Source organism: Puma concolor, chromosome B3, assembly GCF_028749965.1.
Source record: "Puma concolor isolate L17-30 chromosome B3, mPumCon1.1.hap2, whole genome shotgun sequence".
NCBI classification, from domain to species: Eukaryota; Metazoa; Chordata; class Mammalia; order Carnivora; family Felidae; genus Puma; species Puma concolor.
The window spans coordinates 84,195,002-84,206,395 of record NC_141672.1 but is presented as its reverse complement, the minus strand read 5'-3'; the positions used below and the strand labels follow the sequence as shown (position 1 = coordinate 84,206,395).

The 11,394-nt window shown below is 40.4% G+C and overlaps 1 pseudogene; it reads right to left on the bottom strand.

Annotated features, from left to right (window-relative positions):
* Positions 1 to 10,754: 10,754 nt before the first annotated feature.
* Positions 10,755 to 11,110, bottom strand: LOC112856251 (cytochrome c oxidase subunit FA4 pseudogene; annotated as a pseudogene).
* Positions 11,111 to 11,394: the final 284 nt, after the last annotated feature.

Below are 11,394 nucleotides of genomic sequence, written 5' to 3'. Positions count from 1 at the left end.
AGAGAGAGACACAGCATGAACGGGGGAGGGGCAGAGAGAGAGGGAGACCCAGAATCGGAAACAGGCTCCAGGCTCCGAGCCATCAGCCCAGAGCCCGACGCGGGGCTCGAACTCACGGACCGCGAGATCGTGACCTGGCTGAAGTCGGACGCTTAACCGACTGCGCCACCCAGGCGCCCCTATAAAGATATTTTTATATGCTGTACATTATGCTCAAGTGTTGTAGCTTTTATATTCTACTCTTTCTATTTGTTTCCAGCTTTTTGAGATTTTCTTTCTTTTCTTTCTTTGTAGTTTTTATTTAACTTCTAGTTAGTTACCATATAGTGTAATATTGGTTTCAGGAGTAGAATTTTGTTATTCATCATTTACATAGAACATCCAGTGCTCATCACCGTAATACCCACCTCTCCTCTAGCAACCCTCAGTTAGTTCCCTGTAGTTAAGAGTCTCCAGGGGCGCCTGGGTGGCTCAGTCGGTTGAGCGGCCGACTTTGGCTCAGGTCATGATCTCGCGGTCCGTGAGTTCGAGCCCCGCCTCGGGCTCTGTGCTGACAGCTCAGAGCCTGGAGCCTGTTTCAGATTCTGTGTCTCCCTCTCTCTGACCCTCCCCCGTTCATGCTCTCTCTGTCTCAAAAATAAATAAACGTTAAAAAAAAAAGTCTCTTATGGTTTGCCTTCCTCCCCATTCCCCCGCCCCTTCCCCCATGTTCATCTGTTTTGTTTCTTAAATTCCACATGAGTGAAATCATATGGTATTTGTCTTTCTCTGCCTTATTTCGCTTAGCACAACATGCTCTCTTTCCATCTGCATCATTGCAAATAGCAAGATTTCATTGTTTTTAATGGTTGAGTGATATTCCACTCTATATATAATACATACCACATCCTTTTTTAAAATATAATTTATTGTCAAATTGGTTTCCACACAACACCCAGTGCTCATCCCAACAAGTGCCCTCCTCCATGCCCATCACCCACTTTCCCCTCTCCCCAAACCCTCAGTTTGTTCTCATTCCTCAAGAGTCTCTTATGGTTTGCTTCCCTCCCTCTCTGTAGCTTTTTCCCCCCCTTCCCCTCCCTCATGGTCTTCTGTTAAGTTTCTCAAGATCCACATATGAGTGAAAACGTATGGTATCGGTCTTTTTCTGCCTGACTTATTTCACTTAGCATAATACCCTCCGGTTCCATCCACGTTGCTGCAAATGGCCAGATTTCATTCTTTCTCATTGCCAAGTAGTATTCCACTGTATATATAAACCACATCTTCTTTATCCATTCATCAGTTGATGGACATTTAGGCTCTTTCCATAACTTGGCTATTGTTCAAAGTGCTGCTATAAATATTGGAGTACAAGTGCCCCCCTGCATGAGCACTCCTGTATCCCTTGGGTAAATTCCTGCTATTGCTAGGTCATAGAGTAGGTCTATTTTTAATTTTTTGAGGAACCTCCACACTGTTTTCCAGAGCAGCTGCACCGGTTTGCATTCCCACCATCAGTGCAAGAGGGTTCCCATTTCTCCACATCCTCGTCAGCATCTATAGTCTCCTTGTTCATTTTAGCCACTCTGACCGGTGTAAGGTAGTATCTCAGTGTGGTTTTGATTTGCATACCACGTCTTTATCTATTCATCAGTCAACGGACATATGGCTGTTTCCATAATTTGGCTATTGTTGATAATGCTGCTATAAATATCAGGGTGCATGTACCCCTTTGAATCAGTATTTTTGTATCCTTTGGGTAAATACCTAGTAGTGCAATTGCTGGGTCACAGGGTTGTTCTATTTTTAACTTTTTGAGGAAACTCCATACTATTTTCTGGAGTGGCTACACCAGTTTGCAGCCAATTATATTTTTTAAATTTAAAATTTTAATTTTTAATTGTTATTATATAGAAATATAATAGACTTCCATAGAGTTTATATGCTATAATTTTGTTAAATTTATTTGTTAGTTTTAGCTGTAGTTTCATAGATTTTTTAATATTTTATTAATAGACAATTGTCCATTAATAATTTTATTTCTTTCTTTTCATTCCAGATACTTGTTATTTTTCCTCACTGCACTGACTAGAAACTTCAATACAATATTTAACAGAAGTCATGGGAGTGTACATTCTTGCCTTGTTCCTATTCTTAGAGAGGAAAGCATTCAGCCTTTCACCATTTAAGAATAATGTTAGGTGCATATTTTTCAGAGCTGCCATTTTAGGGTAAAAAACTTTCTTCCATTCATAATTTTCTGACAGTTTTTATCAGGTATGGATGTTGGAGTCTGTCAAATGCTTTTGCATGTACTGGAGATATCTTTTAAAAAATTCTTTTAATATGGTTAATCACATTGATTTTTTTTTAAACTTATTTATTTTTTTTTTTTAATTTTTTTTTCAACGTTTATTTATTTTTGGGACAGAGAGAGACAGAGCATGAACGGGGGAGGGGCAGAGAGAGAGGGAGACACAGAATCAGAAACAGGCTCCAGGCTCTGAGCCATCAGCCCAGAGCCCGACGCGGGGCTCGAACTCACGGAGCGCGAGATCGTGACCTGGCTGAAGTCGGACGCTTAACCGACTGCGCCACCCAGGCGCCCCTAAACTTATTTATTTTTAAGAGAGAGAGAGCACAAGTGGGGAATTGGAAGAGAGAGAGAGGGAGAGAGAGAATCCTAAGCAGGCTCTGCACTATCAGTACAGAGCCTGATGCAGGGCTCAAACTCACAAACTGTGACATCATGACCTCATCTGAAATTAGATGCTTAACTGACTGAACCACCCAGGCGACCCTGATTTTTAAATGTTAAACCAACCTTACACTGCTGGGATGTATTATTTTTAACATATTGCTTTATGTAATTTTGTGAAATTTAGATTTTTGCATCAATATTTATACACCATATTGGTAGTATTCTTTTTTCTTTTAAACTTTTGTCTCATTTTGGTATCAGGATAATGCTAGCCTCAGAGAATGAGCTGAGAAGTATTCTATATTTAAATTTCAGAAAGATTTTGTGCAGAATATTTTTTTCTTAAATATTTGGTAGAATTTCTCAGCAAAGTTATCTTGGCTTGGAGTTTTCTTTGTGGGAAGGTTCTTAACAAATTTAAGTGCTTTAATAAATATTGAGTTATCCAGGTTTTCTACTTTGAGTGAGCTTAGTAGTATGTAGCTTTAAAAAATATGTCCATTTTATCTAAGAAGTCAAATTTATTGCCATAAAGTTGTTCTAAGAATCCTAATTTCCCTTTAGTATCTGTACAATGTATGATGATACCCCTCTCTCAATCCTGACATTAGTATTTTTTTGTCTTCTCCATTTTTATCCTGTTCATTTGGTTAGAGGTTCATCAATTTTTATTGATATTCTCACAGGTAATTATTATGATACTGAAATGTCTTCTTGTATGTATGTATGTATGTATGTATGTATGTATGTATTTATTTATTTATTTTTTACTGTAACTCTAGTTCCCATCTCTAGTGTCTCCACACTACAAAAGGATGATCTTTCCTGAAGGATAAAATACAGACTCAAGGTCACATGTAAGAAGAACCCTTCAATTGATTATGCTCCAGTTATAACAAACTACTGATGATTTTCTTGGTATACCAAGCATGTAATATCTTTGTATTTTGCACATGCTGTTTCCATCTTGCCCTTGCTCCTGGTCATTCTTTAAAATTTGACTTAAAAATTACTTTTCCGGGGTGCCTGGGTGGCTCAGTTGGTTAAGTGTCTGACTTCGGCTCAGGTCTGACCTCACTGTTTATGAGTTCAAGCCCCACATCAGGCTCTGTGCTGACAGCTCAGAGCCTGGAGTCTGCTTCAGATTCTGTGTCTCCTTCTCACTCTGACCCTCTCTTGCTCATACTCTGTGTCTCTCTCTCTCAAAAATAAATAAACATTAAAAAATATATATAGATTTAAAAAAAAAGAATTACTTTTCCCAGTATGCCTTCTTCAGCCACTCCTCCCCCACACCTGGTTGCAGCTAAACACTCAGTGTTTCCCTAGCACTTCATGCATTTAACTTCACAGAACTTATATTTGTGCTATTGATGCTCCGTTTACTTATGTGTCCCCCTCAACTAGACTGTAAACTCCTAAGTTCAAGAAGTGCCTCACTCATTTTTGTATCCTCACTGCTCAGGTCAATGACTGTCACAGACGTAGAGAACAATAATAGGCCAATATTAGGGCAGTTTTGTTCAGCTCCATGGTTGTCAAAGTGTGCTCCTTGGATCAACAACAGCAGTACCACTTGGGAACTTGTTAGAACTATAAATTCCTTATCCTATCCAGCTTTATGGAATCACTCCTAATTACTCTGGAAGGGAGACCCATCAATCTATGGTTAAGAAGCTTTGTTGGTAACAGTTGCTAGGGTTTGAGAATGATTGGTTTAGTAAGTAGGAAATGATGGGGGAATCAGCAAGACCCAGTTTGAATCCTGCCTGCATCAAACTCTTTGACCTGGAATAACTTACTTAATCTTTTTAAAGCCTCAGTTCCCTCATACATAAAAAGGGGACAGCATGAGCTATTTTATAGGATTAAGATTTAAATGAGATCTAGAGCTTCTAGTGTAATAAATGACCCATGATACGTACTCAATAAAAATGAAAGTAGTTAATAAAATAATATTCAATAATTTCTACCTGATGGAAACAGAAGACTTCTGCTATGCTTGTCTCTATATAGTATTTTCATCTAATTGGAGAATAGAAAGAAATCATTCTTAAAATCAGAATAGCTTAAGAATCAGTAGGATCGATGAGGGAGAGCAAAGGGAAAAGGCTGAGGGAGCTTTATTTTAGGAGGAGAAAAGTCTGATGAAATTATTTGAAATGTGCTCCCCATATTTTGCAATAAAATTCAAAATTACAGTTTTTTCTTGGTAAGAATAGTCATATTCAAAGTCTGAGTAGTACTTAGTTTGGAAATTATCACTTTATTTCAGTTAGAACACTCTTATTGAACACCAACCACAGCATGGGCATGGTGCCAGACACTGAGATACAGAGAAGGACAGAGTATTCCCCACCTAAACTAAGCTGGGTCTAGTGGCGATGTCCAAAACAGATTAAGCAGTCAATTTCTTTTGGATTTTAAATACTTCATAATGGGAGGAATGTAAAGAGGAAAAATCGGTTTGGGCAGCTAAGATAGCCCTCAGTTTTTGGTGTATCTGTGAACAAAGAGAATGGGATTTCCTTCAGCATCACCATTATTTAAGTGGGTATTTCTCCTGGAACTTGTGGCCCTGATTTTGTTGGTATTTTTCACCAACCTAGGTCCATTATATGCTTCCAGACACATACGAACAAGATGGTAAAAAACAAAACAAAGTTGGCATAGCAACTTTTAAATTTGTCCAATGCTCCAAACATGTGTTGGTTACCTCTACATTCAAGGCACTATGCTAGAGAGAGCCAAAGATGAATAATATGTCATCTGTCCTGAAAAAGTTCAAGGTCTACTGAGATAGATGCGTGTTCACCTCACAGCCGCACATTTTTCTAGCTCTTTATACTTGACAAACCACCTTCCCATAAATGATCTTAACTGATTTTCAGAACAGCTGTATGAAGTAAATAGAGCAAGCATTATTGGTCCATTCTACAGATAGGACATCAGAGTAAAAACGATATCTCTTTTTTGTCTGGACATTTCCACCATGTTAACTCCATCTTCTGTCTTACTGCCCTTGGGCCTCCATCATCAAGTTGTATTGATGCTACCACCTAAGTGTCTCTGAAATTTCTGCTTCCCTGACTATTTCCACCACTGCTGCCTTAGTTGAAATAAGCTCATCTTTTCTTGCCTGGGCTATTTCAATAACCTCCTAATTGGTCTCCCTGCCTACGAGTTCTGCCCACTCCAATCTGCCACCAGAATTATCTTTCAAAAACAGAAATGATTATGCCACTCAGCTGAAAAATCCTTGCAGGCTTCCCTATCCATCAAAATAAGTTTCAAATTCTGCAGCATGGCATAAAGGCACTTTACCAAGTTACCCCAGCCAACCTTCCAAACCTCGCCCCTTGAGGTCCATCGACCCTGACCTCTAGTCTGCTACACACAGATCAAATGCTCCAACCACACTGAGCTTATACTCTGTCAAGCCTCTGTATCTCTGTCTGATGAGCTACTTATCCTTTAAGACCCAGCTTACATGTTACCAACTCTGAAAGACCTTCATAATCATGACAGTCTTATTTGGTGCTCCTTGCCTTGTGAGTCTGGATCTCTCTGCATTTTCTGGCTTATCATTGGTCACAATGTAGCATGACTGCTTTCTCCCTGGGTACTACACTGTAAATCCCCTGGAGATAATGGTCTCATTTTAATCACCTTTGAGAGAATCCTGAAGACCAGTACTAATGGGGAGAACCCTTGCTAGAGTCGCCACATTTTTTTTTTTTAATTTTTTTTTTCAACGTTTATTTATTTTTAGGACAGAGAGAGACAGAGCATGAACGGGGGAGGGGCAGAGAGAGAGGGAGACACAGAATCGGAAACAGGCTCCAGGCTCTGAGCCATCAGCCCAGAGCCTGACGCGGGGTTCGAACTCACGGACCGCGAGATCGTGACCTGGCTGAAGTCGGACGCTTAACTGTAGAGTCGCCACATTTATCAACAGAATGCCCAGTTAAATGTGAATTTCTGATAAATAATGAATGATTGTTTAGTATCAGTATGTCCCAAATATTGAATGAGCTATGCTTATACTAACATGTTAAAAAATCTGAAATTCACATGTGAGTGGCTGTCCTGTAGTTTTCTTTGCTACATCTGGGACTCCTAATCCCCGTGGACCTAAAACCCAGCTTCTATACCTCCTGGAAGTTTAGCACGGCTACAGTCATAACGTCTAGTATAAACCAAAGCTGTCATTTCTGCCCCACCCTCATAGAGCTTCCTGTTCAGTAAAGAAGTCACAAAAACTATTTCTAGAATTAACTGGTAAACATTCAAAAGCTACGTGCTCTTGACAAACATTGACATGGATAGCTACATGGTAAGGGCACATCTTAGTCTTTGTCCTATGGGAGAAAATAAATCCAGTTTTTTTCAGTTGCCTGATTCTAAGAATATATTAAAGTGAGTCTGGAATACTTAGTTGAAAGGGCTTGGTTGCACTTTTGATCCAACAACCATGATATTGAGATTAGTGTAACCTTGGTCAAATTGTTTAACTCTTCTGCACTTCCTTTTAAGAAGTGTGCATGAGGAGGGAGGTTGTGGGGCAAAGAAAGTAACCAAAGTCCCTTGTGTAACGAAATGACTGTCAAGCTAAAAGTGTAACTTCATAATACACATTCAGATAAGGGCAGAGGCAAAAGTCAGGTCAGGAGCATTACTAAGTTTTCAGTTCTTGTTGCAGAATGCACAAACCTGGAATTGGAGCCAGAAGATTGCAAAAATGATTCCAGATCTGCATGGTAACAATTTCAACTGACTTCCACTCCTGCTGAAATTTAGCAGCAGAGGAAGTTCTTTTTCTGGCTGTCTGCCTTCTCCCCGCCTCCCCCATCCCTCAGTACCTCAGGCTGCTCACTCCCCACATCTGTTTCCAAGCCTTAGAGAGTTGGGTCACAGCATGGCGCAATAAGCAGAATTAGCAGGCAGCATGAATCAATGGTAAACCTTTGATTTTAATTCCTTGCCTCTCCTCTAGAGGAAGTGTGGTCTAGTGGTTAACCCACTAAAAAAAGCAGCTAGGAGGCAAAATTCCTGGTCTTTTCCATCTCTGTCTTCTGTTCTTATTGGGGCACCTTGCCCATCAAACATCCTTCCCCCACCCTCCCCCTCCCCAGCCCCCTCCCCCGACTATTGCCCTGTATAAGCATTTTCCCCTGAACTGACCTCATGCTCAGACTCACTTGGGAAACTCATTAAATGATTCCTGAGACCCATCCCAGAACCTCCCAAGCAAAGTCCTAGGAACTTCTGTTTTTAACAAGTGCTACAGGTAAGTCTTCACAATCAGACTCAGCTCAACTGGATGCTGGTTAGTCATGACACAAATGAGCCATGACACTAAAGAGAGCACTAAAGGAAACCAGAGCAGGAAAGCTGAGGTGAAAAGAATATCTCTGCCCTAGGGTTTGCTTGCACAAGCTCATGTGTGATAAAAAGGTAAAGGACGAGGAATGAAAAGATGCAGATTCTAGTTCTGGCTCTATGTATCTAGAGTTGCATGAGCATGGGCAGGTCAGATAACCTCTCCTGATGGCATTTTTGTTTTAAAAATAAAAGTGATTAGGGGCGCCTGGGTGGCGCAGTCGGTTAAGCGTCCGACTTCAGCCAGGTCACGATCTCGCGGTCCGTGAGTTCGAGCCCCGCGTCAGGCTCTGGGCTGATGGCTCAGAGCCTGGAGCCTGTTTCCGATTCTGTGTCTCCCTCTTTCTCTGCCCCTCCCCCGTTCATGCTCTGTCTCTCTCTGTCCCAAAAATAAATAAATGTTGAAAAAAAAAAATTAAAAAAAAAATAAAAATAAAATAAAAATAAAAATAAAAGTGATTAGATCACCTCTTTCGGTTCTGTGATTCAATGAATTATTTCTGTGATTTCACAGAAATGCCAAGATGGACTCAGAAAATCTCTTTTCCTGAAAATGACAGTGGGTACAGTCACAGAGGTGTGGGCTGGCTTGTTTGGGGTTGTGGGCAGACAATGGAAATAAGTGGCAGCCGGGAGGTTTGGGGCCAAGGCCACAAGGAGTTTTCTCCCTGACTCCCTGCCTTGAAGCTCTGCAGCTGGCCTATTTATGCAAAGGCTTTGGCTCCTCTTTCCTTTCAAAAGCATTTCTGACTCGTAGATTCCCCCAGGAGCAGAGATTCATCGTTTGGTGGAGAACTTGCGCATGCTTTCCTGACAGGAAGAAAGGACGGAGGAATAAGCAGGCTTGGATGGATTAGTGAGTGGGCTAGAGTAGCCAAAGAAGTGAGTCTCCTGGTGCATGATTAACATAGACCCATCACATCATTAGCTCTGAATATGCCCAGCAAAAACCCTTTGCCTCACTTCTAAAACGCCTAGAAGTGTGCACTCATTAGTGGACTGGACACCCGCCTACTTATCTGCCTCTGGAGCATCCGGGCATTCTTCCACCCAGAACAAGTGGGGGGTGAGTTAGGAGGAGGAGGGGGGGAGCCTTGGAAGTCACAAGTGAGTCATGATGGTAGGAAAAGGATGTCTTACTGAGCCAACGCAGAAGGAGCTTCCTAGAAACATCGTGACAGGCCCCATAAAGCCCACGGTTTGCTTCTAATTACAGCATGCCCACATTTGAGCATTTTCACAGTCTTCCCATGGCAACAACGGGGTTTCTGAGCAAGAGGACTTTGACTCAAATGTGCTCTCTGCTTCTAATAGTGGGATCTGGTTGGACTTTCAGAAAAGTTATTTTTGCAATTTTACAAAGGAATTATTATTGGCTTGCCTATGCCTATTAACACATCCATAAACTGGAGTTCAGCACATTGTACTATACAAAAAGGGCAAACTGAGCTACATAAAATTTAAAAAGATATTTTTAAAGGGCAAGATGAACAACACGAAGCAGAAAAAATAGAGTCCTCAAATAAGTGGAATCTGTTTCTCTCCTCAACTTGAGGCAAATAGCAAATTAACAACGACAAAACTAATTTAAAAAGCAACTTTAAAAGGATGGTATAAATGACTCGGTTATAGTATTATTGTCTATACTTCTTGATTCTATTAGACAATGACCACTCTTCCTGGGGACAGTCATCAAGTACGACATAGGCTTTTGAAAAAAATCAAGCTATGTTCCAGGGTGAATTTAATATCACAGTATTTTCTTCTCTTCAAAAACCTTTGAAAATTGCTAATTCTGGAAAACTTGTTAAGGCCAGCTTTTAATTACATCCCAGCTCTTGATCATTTTAGGTAAAGAAACATTTTATTTTTATCCACCCATTCTTTTCCACTGTTCATTATTTAGATACCAGACAGGCTAGTCAGGACCTGGGAGGCTGAAGGTAAAACTTTTTCGTTCTCCAGTAAAACAGATTCCAGGCTTGATTAAGTAGATCTAGGGGAGGTCGTCAGGGAAGAGGGATTTCCCAGGCTACCCTGGAGATGGAGCTGAGAAACAGCGCTTGCACCTGCTTGGAAGCAGCGTGGGGCTGACTGGGAATTTTTTGTAACATTTGTAAAAGCTGGCATATGTGGCATTTAGAAAAGGAAGAGAAGTACTGCCTATCCATTTTTGCAAGATTATCAGATGAGGCTTCACTCTGTAAATCTCAGCAGTTACGAAAGTTGGCGTGGTTTTTAAACCCCACCACAGGAAGTAGGGATGATCAGAAAACATGTTGGCAGTGTTTTGAAATTTTCCAGAAGTATGAGAGATTCTCTTTTGTCTAAAAAATAATGACCTCAGGTTTAGTAACTTCTTAGGAAACAATGAAGATAGAAGATAAGCACTTTCCTCAATACCTCTTACTGTCTTCGGATAAATGCATGAAATTTTATAGGATGAATTCAGGAAGTTATTATAGCTATTTTATGATAAATTAAGTAATAATATGTGCAAATTTTCTTCTCAATTTTTAGCATATTTGCTTTTTTTTTTTTTTCAAGTTTCAGATATTTATTCGTGTAAACCCCAACACAATACATCAACATGACTTCGTGCATTCAGAGGGGAACTATTTCCTGGATAAGTGGAAAATTGCGCGGATGGCTTCTGGAGAACCTTCATTCTAAGCAGCTTTATAGTGAAACATTTCATTTAGAAGTCTGGACCTTCTTTCTTCAGTTTGCTATAATTTACATTCACTAAGTAGAACTTGTATTGATCATTGGGACCCAGTTTGTTCCACGGTTCTGGGTTATTCTTCCTATCACAACTGACATCTGGATTGAACAACGCCAGGAGCAAGACGTATAGGCTGCTCCAGTACCTCCCGCTCCAATAAATATGAAGAGGGGGATCAAGCTCGGATGCTTCTTGGCCTGACTGAAGATCTGGCGTAACATGACTGCAGCAGAGGCCTCGGCTCCGGGAGAAGAAAAGATCAAAACTGCAAGGCCCGGCACTAAGTAGTCCCTGCACCTAGCGTGAACGGACGTCCAAAGTCACCCGTATTTGCTTACTTTTATAATAAAATATCTTTTACCAAAATTGGGACAGAATATCAAATAAAGAGAGCAGTAATGCTTTGAGGAAGGACCTAAATATGTTGTGGATGATGTAATTTTGATTAAAGTAATCAATGGTTTGGGGGACAGCAAAATATAACAGTAGTTAATTTTTATTTAATTTATATGTCATACTATGTGCCAGGCACTGTTTTAAGGGCTTAAAAAAATTGCCAGTTGTAGTTAATTCTCACAACTACCTCCATCCCCATTTTACAGAT